The sequence below is a fragment of the Sturnus vulgaris genome, chromosome Z (assembly GCF_052056855.1).
Source record: "Sturnus vulgaris isolate bStuVul1 chromosome Z, bStuVul1.hap1, whole genome shotgun sequence".
Lineage (NCBI taxonomy): Eukaryota > Metazoa > Chordata > Aves > Passeriformes > Sturnidae > Sturnus > Sturnus vulgaris.
Window position 1 is genome coordinate 69,873,267 of NC_142283.1, and position 22,849 is coordinate 69,896,115.

The following is a 22,849-nucleotide window of genomic DNA, read 5'->3' on the forward strand; positions in this document are numbered from 1 at the left end:
ATCAGGATACCACATGCTTTGATAATTACTCTAGTGGGTATTAAAGTTAATCCTGGGCTGTATAGATCACTTACAAAACACAATAACTGAACCAGAAATCCTTATGTGAGACAGTAATGAAATCAACATCTCAAAGTGCCAGCACGTCTCTGACACGTCCGGCGTAAACTGGAACCCAAAATTCCTGCCTAGAGCAGGCAGTCAGGAATCCAACTGTTCTGTGATTATGAAATCTGAGGCATGGCAGAGCAGCTTATGTCAGATCTACTGCGTACCCATAAGCCTTAAACCAAGACTTGTGAATATAACCCATGCCTTTCCAGGATTGTGAGAAGGGTCATGAGCAACTGGTGAAATTTCAGACTGAAATAGCTAATGCATCATTCAGTGGACCCAGCTCTTCTTCCTTTAAAGACCAGACACCCATCCCAGATGCACTGATCCTACTCAGTTATGGTCCCAGCATGAATCTCCTATGCTGCAGAAAGCCTAGAGACAAAACATTTTAGGCCTTTTGAAAACCTTTTCTCAAGGAAGGCACAAAGCTAAAGCCACCTCTATAAGAATGGTAGAGAGGAAAATATATCCATCCTTCTCACCCTACTGCTCCTTCGCTATGTCCCTGCAGCAGCTGACACATTATTGTGCTCTCACAGTAACTTCTTGGTATATTTTCCCTGTACTACTGGTGAAAGTCCCAAGTGAACTAAATAACAATTCTCAGTTTAGCGCTCAGACAATTTAGCCCTCAGTGAACTAAATAATAATAGAAAACAACACGCTCCTTTAACACGTCCCTTGGATCAGTATTTTTCCTACATTTTTGTAATATACTGCATTGGATAATATATTCAATACAGAAGCTGGAGTCTAGCGCTGTGTAGCAGAAGGCACCAAGTAACAATATTAAATATGATCACCTACTGCCACCACAGCTGTCTAGTGCTTAGGCAACACTGGCTTAAAAGTGAAGAACTATAAAAACTAGGTAAAAGGCTGGAAGGTAGTTTTATGCATCCTGAGTCAGCTGCAGACATGTAATTATCATCTTCGTTAAAAATTTCCAAGCAGCTGCCTCTGCTTGCTGGATTCACCATGTGCTCTGAAAACAGTATTCAGTAATAATCCTCTCTGTATCCTTCGTTAGGTGCAAGAACCTTCCCTTAATTTCAGATGAAAACTTCAGCTTTTAAGTGACAATCTGAAGCCCAAAGTAGCATAAGATGTTTGGAGGATATCAGTTCCATCTGTGTTTAAATTGGTTCAAATCAGCCCCAAGGTCTTGACCACTGTCTTTGAGGCATTTTTTTTTGCCTCGGACCAGGAAATATAAAAGGCTATGAGTTTAGGGTAGGTAGGAAATATTTCCTCAAAGACCAGGAATAAAATCCTGGGTACCTCAATACTCCCTACTCCACATGTATGGCTCCTTCTCTGGTCTTATTCTTCCCATAATTAAACACACAGAAATATCCACACCTTAAAAGAATACATCTCCTTGCTAAAATAAGATATTTTACAGGAAGAGTGTCTCATCAAGCAAAGACTAAAGAAAACATAGCAGAATCTGAGTTCAGACAAATTATGAGACTCATTGGGTAACACAAGATGGAATGGAGTTCACCTTACCATAAGCTCTCTTAGAACGACAGGAGGCAAAGGTCAAGTCCAAGCCCAGACTGTGGAGAAGGTGAGGATATGGATAGCTATATTGGCAGCAGCTGGGGCAGCTGAAGGATGCAGTGGCCTTTGGCAGCAGAAGAGGAGATGCATCATCCCACTGGTGCAGCATGTTCCTGCAGGAGCTAGTAAGGAATTACAGTTTCCACTCTAGATTACTGACAATGGGTCCTCATGTGCATCCACTATTACCTAGCAAGAAGATGTGTCCTTTCAAAAGTGATCCATTCAATATGCTCCCTAGAAGGTAGACCTCTGTTCTTAATATCACAAAAGTGTGTTTCCCAATTTCATATACAGCTCTAAGTATTTAGAGGATTTGGAGTTTTATTTCTTCTATTTCATATGCAAACAGGGGTTGGAACAGGCTTAAAATTTTCTGTTTGATTAAGCCTAAGAGTCTTTTAAACCACGTTCCCTGACAGTGTTATTTCCACTACCTCGAATAATTTTAATCAGGCTGATTATCCTATTCTTCAGATTTGAAGTGGAGGTAATTCTCAGTGATCTCTGAGTTTCAGTGCCACTAAGACTAAATAGTTATTAGTATTAATCCAAATGAGCCCTAAAACCCAGTCAAACTAAGGTTAAAACCACAGCAAATAGACAAATTAGCAGGAACATTAGAATTAAATGGCTATTTTGGTTAGAATGTCAAACTGAGAGGACAGGAAATAAATCTTCATAAATCCTTAAACAGGAAGTTAAAAGAGGTAGTTATGTAGGTAGTTACAAATCATATGAGCAAATTTTTGCCTGAAGCAGTAAAATCAAATTTCAGTTGGATATACATTTTAGTGCTGAAGCAAATTGCTGTTTATGTCTAGATCACAATCTCAAGGCTAGCAAGGCTTCCTCCCTACATTTCTGCTGTATGAAGACTAATCTGTTTCCTTTTACCTCCCCACAGAAATTATAGACTTCAAAATTCAATCTTTGAGAAAAATGTCTAGCAGTTTGCTCTCCCAGATGTGTGCGTGTGTGTGTGTGTGTATGTATGTATACATATGTGTATATATGTGTCTATGTATATATATTTATAATCACAGCTTAATTTCTCTGGAACTTGTCACAAAATGGAACATGAAAATTTCAGTCTGAAATTTAGCCTGCGGAAACTAAAGAGATTAACCTTGATCCCCATGCAAGGTTTTTCTGGAATTTTTAGGCACAGGGCAGCATCAAGCCAGTTAGCTTTATTTGCCTTCCCAAGAAAATACATTGTCCTAAATATCAGGCCTTCAGCCTAGTCTTTGCCCTCATCTGTCCTCTCTACAGTATCTCTGCTGGAGGCTCCTGGTAGTGTGAAATATATCTTGGATTTGGACAAGAATTGTACAATCCAGGCAGTTTCCTATAAATTGCTGAGCTAGAAGATACCCTAAAATAGTAAATGTGATTAGAATACATACAGTCAAAGCAACAGAATTTGTGAAGCCATCTCTGGTAGAATTTCTAAAAATCCATAATCCACAATTTTCTCGGCAACCGCATCCACATATCCACTTTCTCTGGGAGCCTGCGCCAGTGTCTCACCAGCCTCACTGCAAAAATATTTCTTCCGTATATCCAGTCTACATCGACCCTCTTTCAGTTTAAAACTATCAGACCTTTTTTTGTCACTTCAGGCCCTGTTAAAAAGTCTAGCTTTCTTATATGCCCTCTGTGTTGGCTGAAGAGCCTCTCAGCCTGTCCACTTTCGCTCTTGCCTGTACACTCTTAGATTACTTTGAGGAAATGATTATTCTCCTCCTAGCTACAACTGTTCTCCTGCGTAGATATGACTACGTATATCCCATCCCACTCATGCACTACCCCAAAAGTCATCCAAACTCTGATTCATATCCTTTCCCAGGGGCTACTTTAAAAATTCCTGGCCATGATTGCCACGGGAAGACTGTTTGCCTTCAGGCCATGAAAAAAGTTTTGTTACCCTGTGTATTTTTACATGGTATGCCTGACTGACTTTCAGAAATCATTCACTCTGGGGCTGCTTCATAGGAAAATAGTTTGGCAAAAATAAGTACCAAGTGGAAAACAGATGCTAAAATTGGTTGGCTGGTTCCTCAGCACCTATGGCTCCATTAAAAGGTGCGCATATCTATTGGGGTCATCCTTGTAGCAGCAGGGCTCTGTATCAGTCCAGCATAGCCAGCTGCATCTGCATCTTCTATCACTTGTCAAATCAGAGAGCAGATTTGTCTTTCTCAAGGCTAAATAGACAGTGTCCTGAGTCACTGGTGACTGGGACCTCTTCCTCCAGTTTGTTGTAAAGTGCCAAGTTGTAAAGGTTCAAGCAAGATTTTCTCTCCACACACATGCACTTCAATGGGCAAGCACAATCTTTAGAAGGATTTTTTGAGCAGGCCTGGAACATTACTACTGTATTCAGATTATTTAATAAAAGTGAAATCACACTTAAAAGTACAGCCACTCATGTCCTCCTTCTCCAGCTCTTGCTCCATTCAGTTGAGTTTTGCGTACAGCAGGAAGTGATTCAGAAAATAATGATTTTCTGTGGTAACGGGATCTGGAAAAGCATCAATGAAATTATACCACATCAATCAGTGCTCACTTACAACCTTCCCAAAGCAGATGCAGGCAGAGGCAAAGCACTCTGCTCTGGAGGAGTTCCTGATAAAGGACTTCACAAGAAAGCTGTAGCATTGATCCCATGGTCTGAAGCCATCTACTGTGAACAATTTTAGTTTTACCCTCTTTATTTTGGGAGAGAGAGAAGATGCCCAGCTGACCTCTCAGTCAGCCAGGGAGAGGCTCTTGCTTACCCCTTTAAAGGATAAAGCTTTGTAGTATGAGAAACACTGCTTTATTTATGTTCTTCTGCATAAATTAAAAGAAAAATATTATGCAAATGCATCCCACACTACGAAAGATATAACCAAAATACAACTTACTATTGGAAGATATAATTTTAGGTCTTGTACTCAGCATGTATTAGAACATACAGTTCTGCAGATTTTTATAGTTTTCTTGATTCACAGATGAGTAGCATACTTCAGAAATGTTATTTTTAGGGGGAAGAGAAGCAGACAGACAATTTCACATTGATCTGTTGAAGGCAAAAATACATTTGTGGCTTTTTCAATAATTATCAAAGTATTACATCTGCTCTAAGTCCACAGTTAAGAGTTCAGGGACAGAACTCCCGTTACCAATGACTTCCCAGCAACTGAAGTGACTTACACTGCTTATGCAGGGAGAAAGATTTCTATTTCTTTGTGTTTAGATATAAGGAAGGAAGGATGCAGGCTCTGGCATTTCTTTGTATTCATCCAGTGCTAAGATCTGACACAACAGCCAGCAGCTAGAACAGATGAGGTAAAAAAATCTTCAAGAGTGCTACACGTACAAGCACTGGGTGCCCAGAATGGGATACCATGAGAAAATTATTTTTTCAGTTCATACAATTCTTATGTCTGTCTTTGTTTCCCAAGCTACTTTTGGCTGCAGCCTTAAAGAATTTGCTTAGGTCATTGTAGATTTTCATGGGGTTGCCTTTTTCTTCTCAGCTCCTTTTGTTCATTAGCCTTGTTTGTTATCTACCGTCTGTCTCTTCTTTTTCTCCCTGATCTGACTGATGTGGTTATTACTAGAAAACTTCTTCATTCCATAACAGGAATCCGAACAATTGTCCGCATTATTTACTTTGGGAATTCCAGTAGTTCGAAAATAAAAGGATCAGATGCTGATACTGGCTAAGCTAATGTAAGCCTGGAATAACTCCACTGATTTGAGGAGAATTTGCCTGGATTTACATTGGTATGAGAAAGATCAAAATCTGGCCCAGAGTTTCTATTTCTTCAGTCACATTAGAATTCAACAATCAGGCAACCCTGGATGCTAATAGTTTGACTGTAAACAGGGCTTTTCACAGAGGCTGGCACTTTATGGTCTTTTCCAGCTATGGAACATCAGCTGTCTCTCCCAGAAAACTCCTGTTGATTGAAGAAATTTAAACCTCCAGCCTAAATTCCAATTTGTAAATTAAAGCTGCTACTAAAGTGTTGTCATATTTTTTTATAATTTAAAAATCAGCAGGCTACTACTGGTTTGGGCTCCAAATCTCATTTGTTACAGTTTTATACTGGCTGTAAGTTTTGCAGAATCGTCCTCTTTGAGGATCACTTGCAAACACCCAAGGGGTGTTTATACCCCAAGCGATTTAAACTGGCTTTTCTGTAAATAAGAACTGGGCAGTTCACATGTAGTATCTCTTTTGCTGTTTATTGTCAGCAATTCTCTGCAGCACACTGATTTCATCTTCTGGATGAGCTGCACGCAGTTGTTTGGCTTCTGCTATTGAGACTTTTGTCCTCTGTTGACTCTGCCTGTCTCAGGGCATGCTACTCTGGCAGTAGAACCAGGGTGTGCATCACCAGCCTTGCCTTGTGGTTCCTCATCACACACAGTTTCCCTCAGGGCAGCAGCAATTTTCCTGCAGTGCTGGCCATGGACATCAAGGGCTTTCACACTGCGGGGTCACTATCCATAGCAGACTCTAACACTGCACAATTGAATGCCACTGAAGCCACTGGAGCACCATCAGACTGTAGGTCAGCAGAGTTTGGGTAGCAGCTCATTCATCCCATTGCATTATGTAAGGCATGGTGGCTGCCCATTACTCTTGCACTGGGCAATAGTCCCTCTTAGAAAATTATTCTTCTCCCTGCTGATTTATTCAAAGCACTTTGAAATCAGTGGAAAACCAACGACACCCTGCAATTTTTATTTTTGCTGACTGGCACAGCCATCTTCAGAGTTTAAATCAAGAAGCTTACTGTAGCTGAAACTATCTAAACCGAGATCCATCAACAGGGTAATATCATTTTTAGCTTGCTGCCTGAGGGCACATAACTGACATTTTGTCTATATAAAGTATTGGCGTTCCTCATATGTCAGAGTTTAAACCACAGAAAGAATCTTCTGGCAGATTCTAACAGAAGTTCCCAGAGGCAGCTGAAACAGTCTATTATCTGTGCGTGCCTGTGTTGACTAAAAGTTACACGTAGGCTGCACTCCACTATCCAGCAAGCAAGACACAATGCCAGCCTTATCCCTGCAGCATTTCAGAACAGGAGCATCAGGGCTGCTTTCCCACATCCATCACAGGCAGAGCTGCCCTCTGCCAAAGCCAGCAGGAGCTGCACAGGGAGCGCCCCAAACCCTCACCACAGCTCTGGAAGTTCACCACACTGCTCCAGCCTCTTGACAAAAGGAGCTAGGATTTTATGGAGGTGGGAGAACACTGAGACAGGTCACCTACCAAATTATTTTAAAATGTTAGCGACTAGTGAAGGGTAAAAGCCCATGAAGCAGATTCTGCTAAGAGCATGAAGAAGTATGTTCCTTACATCTTACACTTGATTTTTTTTCATTCAAAGCTAGCCCAAGGCCTAGGAGGAGTGGAATTTTTCATCTATACTGGTTTCTTAGAACTGCTTGAATGAGCTCTTTTCAGATTTTAGTGCTTGTTTTTCAAATCCTCACTTTCTTACTTGTAAAACTAGGATGCAAATAATAAAAGCTATGCTCTGCTCTCACCAGAGAGAGCAGTGTTTATTCTTGCACTAGTTTTATAGAAAGAGCTTGAATGTCTGTTTGTACTAGTAAGTTCTGTGATTTTAATTATGAGAAAACTAGTCAATGTAATGGCTCATTTTGGCTCTTCCATTTAGAATCCCATGAGATGAAAATGAGCAGAAAGACTTAATTAAACAGACACTTTCTCCCCAAGTCAAAACAACAACATTTTAGAACAAATGGATCTGTGCTATTAAGACCAGAGTTTCATTAAGGTTTTTTGTGTACAACACTTTAAGTCATACCAGAATTCTAGCTACTGCTCTTTTGGCATTGAAAACAAACAACAAAATAGTCTTACAGTTACCCTGAATTTAATTTAGATATATATGAAATTTTATTTGCATTTTTAGTGAGGTTTATTGCCAAGAAAGGTTTGCCACCACTTAGTCCCCAGTTCGTGGTCACAATCAGCCCCTGCAGGTAAAGCAGTTAAGCATGTGGAAAGCTTAGCCATATTCAATCGGAGAAGAAAAATGCTTGTTTGTGTTTTGCTCCATTTTTTTTATATTCACCGGATTCATGCTTCTTAGTAGGTATCTTGTTTCAAGTTTTACATGAACTTGGCACTGAGAAATTTCTGGTTTACCTACCAGTTTTCCGTATTCTGGTCAAACATCACAGAAGAGTGTGGTAATTTTTTCTAGAGGTGTATATCCTCACATGCAATAAAATACTTAGTTAAGATGCACAGCATTTTTCCCATTGTTCAAAGCTATGGTTCTGTTTTCTGCCTGTTCCAGTATTACATAGCTGCTGCCCTTCCTCCGCAAACATTAAGTTCATCTTGAGGGTAGGCTCAAGTGGTTGACCTATAACAAAGTAAACACATGTAGCTCAATCAGATGAGCTCAACGCATGCTTGTGTGAGGTTGCTTGACAGTCTGGGGTCTGTGAAACAAAATGTGTAGCTGCAGCAGCGCAAGCTGCTCCAGAGGGGAATAGTTTACATGAAGGCAAAGCAGAATTTAGATTAATATTCTCTGGTACAGTGATGTTGCAACCTTGTCCGGGATCAGTCACCTCGCAGAGCTTCATTTCACAGCCCTCAGGGTGGTGAAAACCACACTGCTTGCTCGATTGAGCACTCGTCCCATGTCCATATTCCTCTTTAGGAACTATCCTGGGCTATTTTTTGCTCTAGCCAGGTTCTCAGCAGCACCAAGGTTAAGCCCATAAGAGAGGGGGGAAAAATAAAAAGTTCTAGAGGCTGTCCACAGCATCACCCCTTACTCCCACAGTAACAGGGAGGCCGTCTCCAAGATTCTAGTAGGAAACATTCAAGTGTAGTTTTACTTTACCCTCCAAAGTCACTGGCTCAGGAGCAAAAACACAAATCTAAAAAACTGTAATAAAATGGATCCACAAGCCACACTAACAGTTTTGTGGGTAGGCTGGAAATCCCCTGCCCAATCCAGCTTAGCCCTGTGCTGTAGTCCCACCTCACACCCATTCCAGCTTTACTGCCCTTGTGTCCCTTCTCAGCCATTTCCCTTCTCCCCCTTCCAGACAAGCCACTCCAGCTCTGGCTTTACTCATGCCAAGGGGACTAAAACAATGACCCTGGTATTTATAGCCATGGTACTGTTCTCTCCACTTTTTTGTCCTTTCCTTTTTCCCTCTCTACCTGTATTCACCTGCAGCATCTGTGCCATGTTGCAAAACTCAGCATACTTTTCGGTGCTTTAAGCATATGAAAGTAAAAACCAATTTTCTTGCACACACAGTGAGACCGTTTGAAGAGGCGAAATTCAAATTGCACCTGCATTTAATTAAGAGCCAAATTTTCAAGCACCAATTTCCCCTGCCATGGGTAGGAAACCAAGCACACAAGTCACTGTCTGCAAGGCAGCACCGTGTCTAAGCACATCAAGCTTCAGATGAAAATCAGATTTTACTCCAAGATAGATGCAAATGGAAGTGGAAATATCTCCCTACAAAACCAGCCCAAATTTTTATATGGCATAACTGATCACATCAGACTGAAAATTTGGTCAGAGCAATTGAACATTTTATATACTGAGTGATAACTGTACCTCTGGTAAACATGAAAAGAAAAAGGTCAGTAGCTTGTATGAAATAATTATTCACTGCATGCAGAAAGCAGCCGTTTTCAGCATCTAGAGTCAATACATGTCATTGGTTGTGTGCAGAATGGTTCTTTCTATATATGGAGTTGATCAAAATGCAGATGTGAATACTGTTCATATCTAAATGGAGCTTTTTTTTACTTTTCATTTCTCCTTTCCTTCAAGAATTTTTCATCATAATGTAAAATTATTATGATATTATGATTGCTGGTGGTATAATATTTCAAACCCACCAGAAGATAAGATTTCTGCTGAAAAAAGAATGTAAGCTAATGTATTTTTGAAACAGACCTTTTCTGGCAGGAAAGCTTGATGTTAACCAAGGGCTAATGACCACAGCCAATAATCAAGAACTCCAGTTTCTCTAGCACACTTTCCAGAGCTAGCATTCAAGGTCTGATTGGTAGAAGTGAATTAGTTCTCTCTTCAAACACACAAAAAAATATTGTTCAGTTAAATGCATACAAGTAGACAATATCCTAATAGGAGTAATATTGTCTAGCACATCTCCTTCCTATATCTTTGTATAGTAAGAGAAGCCTAGCCAGGGATGAGAACTCCAGTGCTTATCCTGCACAGGGAAGAGAGTCCTGCCTCCCACAGCAGTGGGGCAGGGTAGTCTCTCTCATGCCCTTCAGGTGGTGTTTATTACTGCTGTCAACAGCAGTAGTGGCATGCTGACAGTGTTACCAAAACTGTTTTGACTTGCTGCAGAAGGAGTAAACAAACTCACTGGATTGAGAGCCACACCTCTCAACAAAATCCATCCTGCAACTCCTATGGCATTACCAGGCTCCTATCTGCACGCCTGTGTATTTTAGGGGTGGGGGACACATTCGTGAGCATGTGAATTTTCTGGGACTTAAGTTCAGAACATTCGGCAATTCATATTGTCACAGAATATTGTCACTGGATACGTAACTGTTGAACTTCTAACAGCTTGGAATCAATTGAGAGTTAAAAATCAGTTTGCATCAGGTTTTCTATTTAATGAGTAAAACTTAAGTGCTCAAAAATATGTCTCATCTAAATGAATGTATTTAGTCCAGCAGGTTTATTTCAGAGCAGCAATGCTTTGAAAGCTATAAGCGTGATAGTTACTGTCCTATCATAAGGAAAATAAAACCCAAGTGCCGTCCTGAGAGGTTTTCAGGATTTTATCACCTACACAAAAGTCAAACATGCTTTTAAAGGAATTGCCTTAAAAATAGAAAAGCTATTTTAATCAAACTCCTGGACTGCATTATCTTGTCACCTGTGCCCAGAAATGGAACACTTTTTTCCTTTAATAGATATTTTTTCTTAAAACATCCTGATCACAAATGACCTTTGGTTTTTAAAGTAAAACACAATGGAACAACTTAGTCCTGCTCCTCTTCAGGTCAGTGGGAAACCTGCCACCCCTTGCAGCACAGAGCATCTCAGCCTGTGACACGCTCTAGCCTGCAAAGCCATTTCACCCCCCTAAACGGAGTTCATGGACAAGGGGGGGGCTCTCAGTCCCTCTGAGGATCAGGGCCAAGAGATGCTTTCCAAATGATCCACAATAGAATAGCTCGACATGCAGCAGCCAGCTGACAGATGAGAGTCCTGTGGGAAAGAAGCTTTCAGTTCTGATTTACAGACTGAAAGAGCAGCAGTATCTCTGGCATCTTTGGGCAGGGACTTTCAGGGATGAAGTAGCAGCTGCCCAGTCTGCATAAATTTATGAACGGGTGAGACAAGCAGGCTACTATCTGCTGGCCCTTTGGAGAATGAAAGGTGTGACCAGATTGCACAGAGAGAGAAAAAGCTCAGGTTCAAACCCTGAAGGGCTGCATAGAATCTTTGGAAAGAAAATTACCTCAAAGGATATACTGAAACCAAATGTAAGCAAAGATGTAGAGTAGTATTCAGAAATGGCTGGTGGGGCCCTGGAAGCATGTGCAAAACAAATTATGACAATTCTTTTCTATGTAGTAAACCGGCATGAGAGGCATTACAGTTAAAAGTGTCTATAAACAAACTGTTGTCAGGGAAAGGTGCACAGGAAAAATAGCTTTTTGTTAATTCACGCTAACCTAGAGAATATCTCCACCAAGAAGTCTAAAGACACTTTTTGTCAATAGCTATGAGAACCCTTTTATTTTGTTTTGATATTTATTTATTTTATTTGTTTTTGATATTTATTTGTTTTGATATTTTACTTGCTTTGGTATTTATGTTTTACCATTACACTTTTGTACAAAAACTGCTACTTAAATCTAATGCAATAGCTTGAGATGCAACACTTACTTAACTCACAAAAATTATCAGATATTGAATATAATTTTTAAATATCTAATAAAAAAATTTACGACTGTAGTGTAAGGAAGACACTTCAGTGAGCTCAATTTGTTACCCAGATACCCAGACAAGACAAATACACAGTCAAGTACTTCAAATGGAAGTGCTGCAGGTCCAGGAAACACAGTGCTGATATTTCTGAAAAGGTTAGAGTTCATCCCAGGAAAAAATAATGACGCAAACATTCACTCTTCTCCCTGCAACTATGCTTCTCTGGTAAAGATCCTTAAGAAATAACACCCAAGAGAGAAGATGGGCAAAAGAGTGCAGATTCCCAAGCAAATGCTGGAAGTGTAATCAAGAGTTAGTTTTCAGATCATCTAGTCCCTGATACAGTATAGAGGAAGAATAAGAATTTTTAAGCTAAACGGATTATGAATGACATCTAGTACCACATCAAAACACAAAACTTTCCTGGGAAAAGCATGAAGAGACGTAAAAGCTGAAGCTCAGAACACACACAGTAATCTGAAGTGTGACCCCCAAGGGAGAACCTGAGGTGTCAGGGGGATGAAGGGGCTCAGGTAAGCAAGGATCATCAGTCAAGGGGCTGCAAGATTTTCCACATTCAGGGCAGCAAAAAAATGACATTCCAACCCGGGGGAAGTCCTAGACCACAGAGAAATGAATGTAAATATATATATATATAAAATATATAAGTAGCAGCCAGCTCCTCTGAACACTGTCCCAGGCTCCTTGTGCTGTCAGTTTAAACTGAGTCATAAGAGACTTTTCAATTTTCTACGTTTGAGGGGCTTAATTACAGATCTATTCTCTATGCAGAAGTCTAGGATTAGGTGTCTTCCCAAGTAAAATACCAGGAATACAGCTGCTTACTGTGTTTTACACTAGGGTTTAATATAATCACTAATGACCATAGATGACAGTAAAAACTTGCCTATTAACCAAACTTTCAGATAATTTCCAGAAACTAATCAGCCATTTCAGACAGATCATTATCTTTGCAGTCACTCTCCCTCTTCGCAGATTGCAAGTCACAGAAAAACTCTTGGACTGCTAAAACTGTGTGTGCCAAGTTGACTCTAAATCTTGCAGGAAAACAGATATAGCTGTGATGAAGCCAAGGGGGTGAACTACTCCCATGTGTTTCTCATTTCCTAGTCAGCACAATCTGCACTAGAAACACAGAGAGCAGACAGAAAAATGCAGTTTGTTTCAGCTTTGGTGCTTGTACAGGCAGTTATTGGGAGTGCAGCTGTTAAATGATGAAGGCATTTCTCTTCCCTTTGCCCGTCAGACAGGTGATGACATCCCAAGGAACCTTACCTGAGAGATTGCACACTCATAGCACCACTATTAGCATTTGTCTACTCAGATGTCAACAGCTTTGCAATAATTCATTAAACTTGGTGATCATTACATATTTTCTGCTGTGCTCAGGGCCTTTGCCCTTGCATTTTCCCATGCACCTGTGCTGCCTTTCCCCTGGAGCCAGGGAACAAGCCAAGATCCACATTTCTCCTTAGGCTATATCTTCTTCTGTGAGAAGCTGCCTGCAAATTTTCTGCCAAGAAAACCTGGCAGAACTGAGACCAGAAGCAGCACAACTTGTGGGGAGCTATGGAGGAAGGAATATCTGTCTGTATGTTGCATATATGTGTGCAGTGTAGGCACAGAGCATGGGCTGGACGAGAAGAGAAGTCATCCCAGGGCACTGCTCAGAGGCAAAAACTCAGGCCAGAAACACCTCAGAAATTAGGTCGGCAAGCCATTCCCAGCAGTGGAAGTTTTGGGGAGGGAGGGAAGGGCTTTCTGAACCCCAGGGCACTGAGAGTCAAGTGTGTGTGTTTCTATAGGGATGCAAGTGTTTATAGCAGCCAGCCCAGAATGCAGAACCAATGCCATGTGTGAAAAACAAGCCTCTGAGGACTCCTGCCAATGTATATCCAAGCATGGGAAAACAGGTCCTCTCTACCTGTTTTCCAAGCCTGTTTGGCAGAGATGCCTTTTATGAGACTGGTCACCTCTGTTTTCCTCTAACACCAGTGATGATACCTAAGGCTGGTGCTCACATCTTAGGTAGGCCAGATTGCCCTCTGGAGAGGCTGCACCCTCCATGAAATACTGAAAAGGCATCTGGCAAACTGTTTTCTCACTTGGGCACCTAAGCTGCCTGACAAATATTAGGCAGAGGGGGGTTAACTCACAATACCTTTCCTAACATCTTTCATTGAGTATTTCCCAAAATAAAGCATCAAAGGGGTAAGAGGGTTCAAGAAGATCAGTGTGAAGTGTCTGTGTGCATTTACCCTAATTCCATTCCTCTGGTCCCTCTCTCCCTCACACATACACAAAAAAAAACCAAACCAAACCAAAAAAAAAAAAAATAAAACAACAACAAGAAAACAAACAAATACACCACCTTGGTAAAAAGTGGAGAATATGCTAAAGACTACTGGAATCTCCATATCTCTATAAAGGGAATAGAGATGAAATTATGTGTTCAGGAGATTCAGTACCAAACAGTTCTTTGATTTGGGGGCTTCTTTTTCTTTCTTTTTTGATTTGGAGGGACATGTAAATGTCATGGGTTTGGCATTTCTTTTTGTTTAAAAGGTGGGGGGAGGGGGACAGCGGGTGTGTTGGGTTTTTCGTTTTGTTTAAATTAGAACTCTGTCTTATATTGCCAGCACAGAGGTAAGTTCTGGAGCTGTGAGCAGAAAGGACCCCAGCAGCAGCCCTGCTGGCAGCCAAGCACAAGCCCTTCATGTCCCTGATGGGGACATCATTGAAGGTTAAAGACTGGCAGAGGAGAGGACAGCAGGTTTTAAGCACAGAAGAGAACCTATAAGGGGAGAGATGAGCAGCAGTGGATGAAAGGGTCACTTAGAGTGGGTGGCAGGGGCTGCTTGCAGCACATGGAGAGAGTGAAACAGGAAAAGTTGCAGTATGGGAAAGTGAGAGCTGCTGTGGCCATCCTGGAACAGTCAAGTGTCAAGGAGCCTTGAAAGAGCAAAACACCACTGAAATTTTGACAAGATACTGGGACCAGAATTAGGCTTATGTCCTGGGCTGTCAGAAAGAGAAAGCTCCTTCATTTCAGGAACAGATGGCTTGGTACCTTGGGATTGTTTCTGAATTGAGGATTCTTGATGCTTTGGGATAAACTGGCTTGATATCAAAAGCTACCTAGATTGAATCATCCCCAAATTTTCCTCATACGTTGTACTGTTCTGACACATGATCCACATGATTCTGGGTTGTTTTCCTAAACAAAGAAAGCAAATGTTCATCTCCACTTTAAAAATTCAAGTTTGGATTTTTAAAATGCCAAGAAAATAAATTAATTGATTTGAACAAACAGCCTTTAACAGCCCCCACCATATTATCTTACACGTTCTCCCTGAGGAGACCTAGCAGTTTTTCCCCAGCTCCTTTCTAAAGAAGAAGAATACAAAGGAAAACATAATTAAGGAAAGCTGTGGGGAAATTACCCTTTTACCAGTTTCCAGAAAAATTAATTCCTTGGGATCTGACCTAATAATTATATAGTCTTTATTCCTGCACAAAAGTGAATTTCTTCTTACAAAAATAAAAGATTTATCTTTGTTTCTATTTCTCATTTCCATTCTCCCAAGCAAACCAAAAGTTCTGAAACACTGATACAGACTCTCAGAGAGTACAGATGAGATATTTTATGGAAAGAGTGATGTTGGGAGAGGATCTGAAAAAGAGAGGAATGGGAAGCAAGGGGCTGATTTGACTAAAGACTATAATTATTTTGGACAGGAAAGAGCATTTGCACAAGCTGGAGCTATCCCTCATCCAGCACCAACACACTGAACCTGGAAGCAACTGGTCACTCAGGAAATTGCCACAATGAAATATTGCTGGAGTAAGAAGAGCAGACAGAGTTCCCAATATTGATTTTGTATTAACTGTTATGGGAGAAGATACCTTGAAATCTTTGAGGGAAATTTATCCATGAAGCTTTGTAGCATCCTACCATCCCAAGATGGACAATATGGTTTTGGGTTTTGTTGCAAATATTAATGTTTCTGTCACTGTTTTTTGGACTGATCATACCTTTCTGGTAAAAATAGCTAATCATACTTGGGATTCTTACACATCTTCCCTCATTTTCCACCACCATCCATCTTCCTTTCCACCTTCCATCATAACTCACCTCTACACTTCTCTGTTTCACTTCGCTGATTAGTACTGTCTATTCTTTTCATTTCCCCTGGACAAAAGCAGTGAAAATGTAACTTCATGCTGAGACATAGGAATGTTCAGGAACCAATTCTGCAAGAAGCCTTTAAGTATCTAAGTGTGCAAGCCATCCTTGGCTCAAAGTCAATGCTTCACTTCAATGCTGAACTGAGCATTGACATGCTAAACCTAATCTTCAGACGAACTTCTTTGAAGATCACATACATCACTGCACTTCTGAGTCTTACTAACTGTGGAGAGCTGGGAGGTATAGGCAAGATCATGGTACAGTTCCCCCACACTTTTACTTGCTATGGGGGAGAGAGGTCTATGCACAATTCACACAGAGATTTCATGAAAAACAGGCAAGAGTGCTCCTACCAAGCAATTCTAAAAGTAGCCTGGTATAAATAAAATGTGTCAGTTTGCATTTTCGTCCCAGACTATAGCCCCAAGTTTTAAGAACTTTTTTTGCTAGCTGCTGAAGACTTTCATATGGGTAAGTTCACAGCTCTATAAATTATTGTTATGCTTATTTTGCCTGTGAGCTATTTTCTCTGAATTTGTAACAAGACATAAGTTTTCTGCTCTGTTAAAGTGTAATCATAAACGTATCTTTCTGAACACAGAGACCAAATAAATGTTTCCAGTTTCAGTAGTAGGAAGTTTTCCCAATGTAAGCCAGTATGTTGAAGCAATACAAGCTAGTAGCCAGCACACCATATAACTGTTTTATTTTAAAAAATAAATAAATAAAACAAATACTGCCAAAACTCCACATTTGCAAGGAGAAGAAAAAGTATCATTTAATTGTCTCTACATGATGTTTACATATAAGCAAGAAGCTGGAGATTTATAGTCCAGTTGTTCTCATAACCAACCCTAGTGACAATGCTCATTCTGCTCATTCTAATAGAAACATCTGCCTAATCAACAGAGCCAGGGATAACCACTGCTATCTGACATTCCAGTGGTTTACAAGGACAACACACTTACAGCTGCAAATCTGCCACAAGCAAACAGCAAAATGCTCTGCTGAATGCACCACAGTCATTCAGATTACTCAGATGGTTCTTCCTATCCTCAGTAACAGGCCAACGTGGATCTTGATCCAAAAGAATCAAGCTCCTTATCTCATTAAATTTGATGGGGTTTGGTGTATGGGTTTTTGAGACATTTTTTTAAACAGCTTTTCCTGGCAGAACTTACAAGCTAATAAATATTTCTAAGAGACCTTCCTTATGCCAACACCCAACAGCAGAACTCAAATTCAGAAAAAACTCTTGGAAGAGAGAATCCAAAGAGTAAAGCTCACCACTTCGTCTAAGTGTCACTGCTGGTTCCAGTTCTCTCTCTGCACAGCTTGCTCCTCTTGGCTGCTTTCAGCACAGATTAGTGACCTTCAACCCTGACAAATATGTTGCCCTCATGCTTTTATGATCTCATAATCTCTCAGAAGGTGCCACATTCTGAGATTAAATACACCAGAATCCCAATGGCAGCATAATACAGATGCAGCTGTGATTAATGCCAATTAAAACAGTAGCAGCATGTGACAGCTGTTACAATTACTGTTAATTAACAAGTTTTAAACCCTCTCTTATCAGGCTCCGATTTAAAGTATGCGACTAGAATAGGTCATGAGTTCATGACTCCTTAGTCCTTTGAATGACTTTCTGCTAGAGAACTACTACATGAAAGGCTTTAGCAGAAAAGCTTTGCATGATCTGTTGGTATTTCCCTGGAAAATGGCTCGTAAAGAATAAAGGAACTTCGGCTATGGAGGGAATTTGGGCACAGGACACTGCCCAGATGAACTCTTAAACATAATTTGCTTACAGTGCTCCGCACAGCATGTTAAATTTCATCTATAAATATACAAGTTAAACAATCCAAGTAGGTAACTACAATAAAGTTGTGCAAATACTAATTGAAAGAGAGGAGAAGGTTGCTCTTAAACTCTATTTGTCACATCTCACACCAATTTTAGAAACGTGGTATCTTCTCCCCTTCTCCCACCACAGCAAGAAGGGAGCCCCTGTTTAGGATTTGTTTCCATTGCACTGGGAGGTCTGCCTGAAGCACGTGCAGACACGCTGGCTGCACCTATCCCAGGAAAATAAACACTGCAGGGATGCTGCCAGACCCAACCATTGATGCTATCACCATGGTAGAACAGTCACTGGCATGCTGGGACCCATGCTGTCCCAGGAAGCATCATCCCACATGGGTGCACAAGTCCACAGGGGCCAGGAGCCCCACCCTGCAGCCACCCTCTCTGGCAGGAGTGAGAAGGATGTGGTCAAAAGGCAGCAGTTAGCCCCCAGGCTAAAGAACAGACCTTGGCACTGGCTCACAGTAATTCTAATAAACACAGCAATTAGGGATAGCTTTAACTAGATTGCTTGAGCAGGTTATCTGGGCTCCAGCACAAAGTGGGCACCTCATAGGCCCCAACAAACCTGCCCCACCCAGGCAGCTGCCACATTTTCGCTCCAGTTGTTACCTTAATCAGTGTCTCACCCCCTTGTCCACCAGTTAAGTCTTGATAATACATGTCCCATGGGATGCAGGAATGGCAGGTCCAGTGTTGGATATCAGTGCAGACCAGAAAAGCCACCCACATCCCCAGAACGATGAACTCACTGCAAACTTTAATCATCTTAAATAAAGGGAATGAATGCTCAAAAATCTTTCAGACTTTAGCCGAATGCTGCAGGGATCCCCTGCAGGCCTAGGGATGACCAAGGGCATTTGACATCACACAGGAGCAGGCAGCTGTGGCCCAAAACACAGCTGCTTCCCCAGGCATGCAGCAGCTTGGTGCATACTCCTGGTACTCAGATGACTTCCGAGAGCACTTGCTTCCACAACAGCATGGTCTCCCCTGTTACTAATACCAAAGAAACCACCACTTACTGCCTGAGCAGTCACACTGTGACTAGGAAACCATGTTTCATATTTCAAAGGTAACTTAGAAATTACAGTATGGAGCGCTTGACATCTTAAGAGATCTATACGTCATGTTGACACATATAAACAAAAAATGAGACCATACTGCATAATGTCAAGCAGCTTTTTAGCTTGTTTTAAAAGAAGCAACCTTTACAATGTGAAGACATATTTAGGTCTGAATGGGTCATTTTTCTCTTCCTGTTTTTTTTTTTTTTCCTGACAGCAGACATTCTTTTTTTTATTTCTTCACCAAAAAGAGTTTTATCTCAAGCAATTCCGAAACTTTCAAGACCTGTATAGAAAAATATAATCAATTCTGAAGTTTTTTTAGCTTTTGTTAACTTTTAATAGAGTTATGGAAATCTTTCAGCAGCTACTTTACTTTCCATCAAGAAACAGTGCACAGGGCTCTCAGTAACCCTCCTTACCAAGAGATTTGTGCCGGCAGCACAGGGAGAGGCAGGTACATTATTTTGTGATTAAGAACTAGCAGGTTTGCTCTCCATTTATTTCAACCATCCTATTAGTGCAGCTAAGACATCTGCCTAACATTTCCTTTCACTCTGGTTCATGTGAGCTAAATAACACAAAAGCTAAAAAATGGTCTTTCAGCAACTTTTAATAGCAAGAAAAAATAAACTCCTGCAGTATTATAGATGGACAATCTCTGTCTTGGCTTCATTACCTTCTGTTATTTAAAGAAAATTAGTGGCTTTGCACTGACAAAAGCCATGCAAAAGAATAATGTATTGAGCTCATTTTGTCCAATTTGTGCAGTGAAGTTTTAGTTAATGATCTTACACTTAAAATACTAGGACTCTGTGTCACCATAAACAGGGTAACCAAGACATTTGTTTCAGCGTGCCTAAGTCCTCAACCTTTAATAGAGGCACAAAGCTGTATCTTCCTTTTGCTCTGCTTTGCTCAGGTTCCTCTGCTCTGCTCAGGGTGGGAGCCAGGAATAACTTTTTGTGAACACAGCGCACAGCACTTACATCCATTGCCCATCTCACAGCTACACGTAAATAATTTTATGGCAGAGGTAGCACAACCTGAACAGTATTGCTGAGCAAAAACCAAGCACTGCTTCTTGTAACGCCTCCTCCTGTCCCCTTCTGGTGTGCACGCATATAAACAGATGCATTTATCAGATGCCTGTAATTTATTGTACAGATACCATATACCCTGTTTTATTTCAACAGATTGCTCTGTCATTGCCCCATTTGGTGCCTGCAAAGAGGCTGTACTTCAGGAACTTCTATTCTAGGTGCCTATCGCTAGATTGTCTGTACTGAAAAAACTTAAGACTACTTTTAAGTGAACATTTACATTTATGTATAATACTGTTTAATATTTATAAAGTAGATAATTCTGGGGAATATTTTACTCTCCTGTACTTAGAACAAATCTCTTTCATGCAAATTAGTCCTTCTTCAAACGGCATAGTTAGTAAAAAAATTACCCTGAAGTTAAAAAAAATCTAATAAAATAATTCTTTCAATCACTGTTTCTGAGACACAAATTTGCTGCTCCTGCAGAGATGGGGACATGGCCCCAAGAAAAGCTGACCACTTCATCACAAATGCCTCGTTTAGTGGAAGACAGTTGTGAAATTCCCCCTCAGCAGGCAGATGAAAAAGCCATGCTGCCCAAAGGGCTTCACAAGAAATTTCGTGTTTGTCACTCCCGCTTGTCATCAATGGAAATTTAGAAGACGCCTTCTGCAGAAATATTTGTCCTGGGAGCCCATCCAGATGACATTCAGCAGACCCCTCCAAATTTCCAATAAAGGTATCAAAAACCTTTACTAGCCGCCTGGAGGTCACAGGGATTGATTCTCCTTCCCATTCTATCTAATGAGTTGACTGTGACCCCCTCTACTGTGCTACAGCCCCCTGGCCTGAGATCTCCTTCACAATTAAGAGCTTGGAGGGTTACGCACTTTTCAGACTGATGGAGAGCAAACAAGTGTTGGCGTGCACACACTTGGCTCTGGAGTCCACATGCACGGTCCTGACGCTACTTCCTACCCAAGGAGAGCAGAGAGGGTGCAAGTGGTGCAGGCTGGGCTGCGCACAAAGACTAGGGCATGCAGCAGCTGGTCCCACTTGCCCCCTGCATCCTCCCCCTGCAGGGCCTAGAGGAATGGGAAGAGGGAAAGTCGCATACAGCAAACGAGGTGGCGCAGGCAATCGTGCAGAGTCGGGAATAGGCAGCCCACGGTGCCGCTGACGGTGGCAGCGTCCGGACGGGACCTGGAGGCGCTTTCTCCGCCCTGCCCGGCGCGGGTGCAGCTCTGGCCGCCGTCGCTGCATCAGGCAGCCGTGCCCGCGGAGTCCGTGACGGGCAGCGGTCCCCAAAGGACTGCCTGAGGGCTGCTCCCCTTCCCTGGGAGAGGGAGAGACGAGCCGGTGCGCACACGTGTGAGTGCAAAACCGTAACCACACACATACGCACACCTGGTGCGGAGGGCGTACGAAACAAACCCGCAGCCAGGCGTCACCTTTGGGGGTGGCCCGGCCGTGCCCAGCACGGGTCCCTCCGTGCCGCAGCTCCGGTGCTCGGCGCTGTGCCGGCGCGGGGGCTTCGGGACCGACTTGGTCTCCTGGGGATTTCGCTGCTCCATCCCATACACGAGTGCCTTCCCCCCACAAAAATGAAACCTCCAGAAGCAAAGACTATTTTAAAAGAGAAGCCGCTCGAGGTGGAGGGAGCGGTCTCCGGACCGCCCGCACAAACCCCGCGCTGCCCAGCCGCCCGCCCGGGCTGCGCCGCGCTAATTCCGCAGCACCGGAGACATGAGGATCTCATACCTCCGGACAACTGCGTGAGTCATAAATACACGGCGCAGGGCTGAAAGTCGACACTGTTTACAGCGACTTTGCCGCGGCCTTCGGAGAGTCAAACATCCACCCCCCGCGCAGGGGCCGCGCTGCGCGGAGGTTCCGCACCCCGCACCGCGGATTCCGCGGGCACTTGCGGCGGCGGCGGCACCTGCGGCCGGCGAGGGGCGAGGAGGGGGCGGCCTCCCCGCCTCCGCCGGCCGTCGGTCGGTCGGTCCGTCAGTCCGTCCGTCCGCAGGAGCGCGGCGAGCGGCGCTGGGGAGGGACGCGGTGTTGGGTTACCCCGGCCCGGCCCCGCCGTCGCCGCGGGGCCAGCGGGTGCCGCGGGGCAGCGCCGGCGGCCGCGCAGCCCACGGTATGTCGGGCCGGTGACTTCAGCCGGGAGATATTTGGAGGCTCCGCGGGGTCCGGTGCGGGGGGCCAGCGTGTGTTTGGGTCTGAAAGCGAATCAGCGGAGGGCGCGTCACTGCCAAAGGGCCCTATAAATCCATCTGCGGCGCCGAGTCGCCCTGGCAAAGCCCCCGCGTCCGCACGTCCGGCTCCGCGCTCGCTCCGTCCGCGGGTGCGGCGCCCCCCGCTCCTCGCCCAGCCCCAAGCCCCCACCCAGCCCCGCCGGCGCCCGGGGAGCCCGGCGCGCCCAGGCCCAGCCGGAGCGGGCGCTCCCGACACCGGCCCAGCTTCCCGCCGCGCTCCCGCTTGGATCTAAGCTTTCGCCGCGACGGGACCCCGCTCTGGAGGAGGAAGCCTCGCTGCTGCTGCTGCTACCGGCTCTACAAACCCCAGTGCCGGCCTCTGAGTCTCACAGCAGACTGAGGGGGGGTGGTTTGATTTTTATTTTTTCAATCGTTTTCCCCTTCCTTCCTCCACTGGGGTGGGGTTTTTTCTTGGTATTTTTTCTCTCTTTTTTCTTTTTTTTTCTTTTTTTTTTTCTCTTTCTTTTTCTCCCGCCGTGGTGTGCGTGTCCGAGCGGTGCGCGGCTCCCGGCAGTGCTGGACCAGCTGGCGTTACAGGAGCGCTGATGTCTTCATCCGACTCCCCGCAGTTGTTGATGGAGTGTCTTTCTCAGATTTCCAGGCAGGGTCCCAAGCTCAGCACCCAGAGCCAGCTCCCGCTGCCAGGCGGCGCTCCCCGCGGCTCGGGCCGCTCCCGCCGCTGCTGAGCGCGGCTCCGGGGCCGGGGCGG

At 43.2% G+C, this 22,849-nt stretch overlaps 1 protein-coding gene across 1 annotated transcript in view; it reads right to left on the reverse strand.

The window, feature by feature from the left end:
- EGFLAM (EGF like, fibronectin type III and laminin G domains) overlaps nucleotides 1–21,757 on the reverse strand; it is a 233,237-nt gene extending 211,480 nt beyond the window's left edge. The window contains exon 1 of the mRNA XM_088157102.1: nucleotides 21,638–21,757. The gene's annotated coding sequence lies outside the window, so the exon portion shown is untranslated. The remainder of the gene's footprint in view (nucleotides 1–21,637) is intronic.
- Between the last annotated feature and the right edge of the window lie 1,092 nt (nucleotides 21,758–22,849).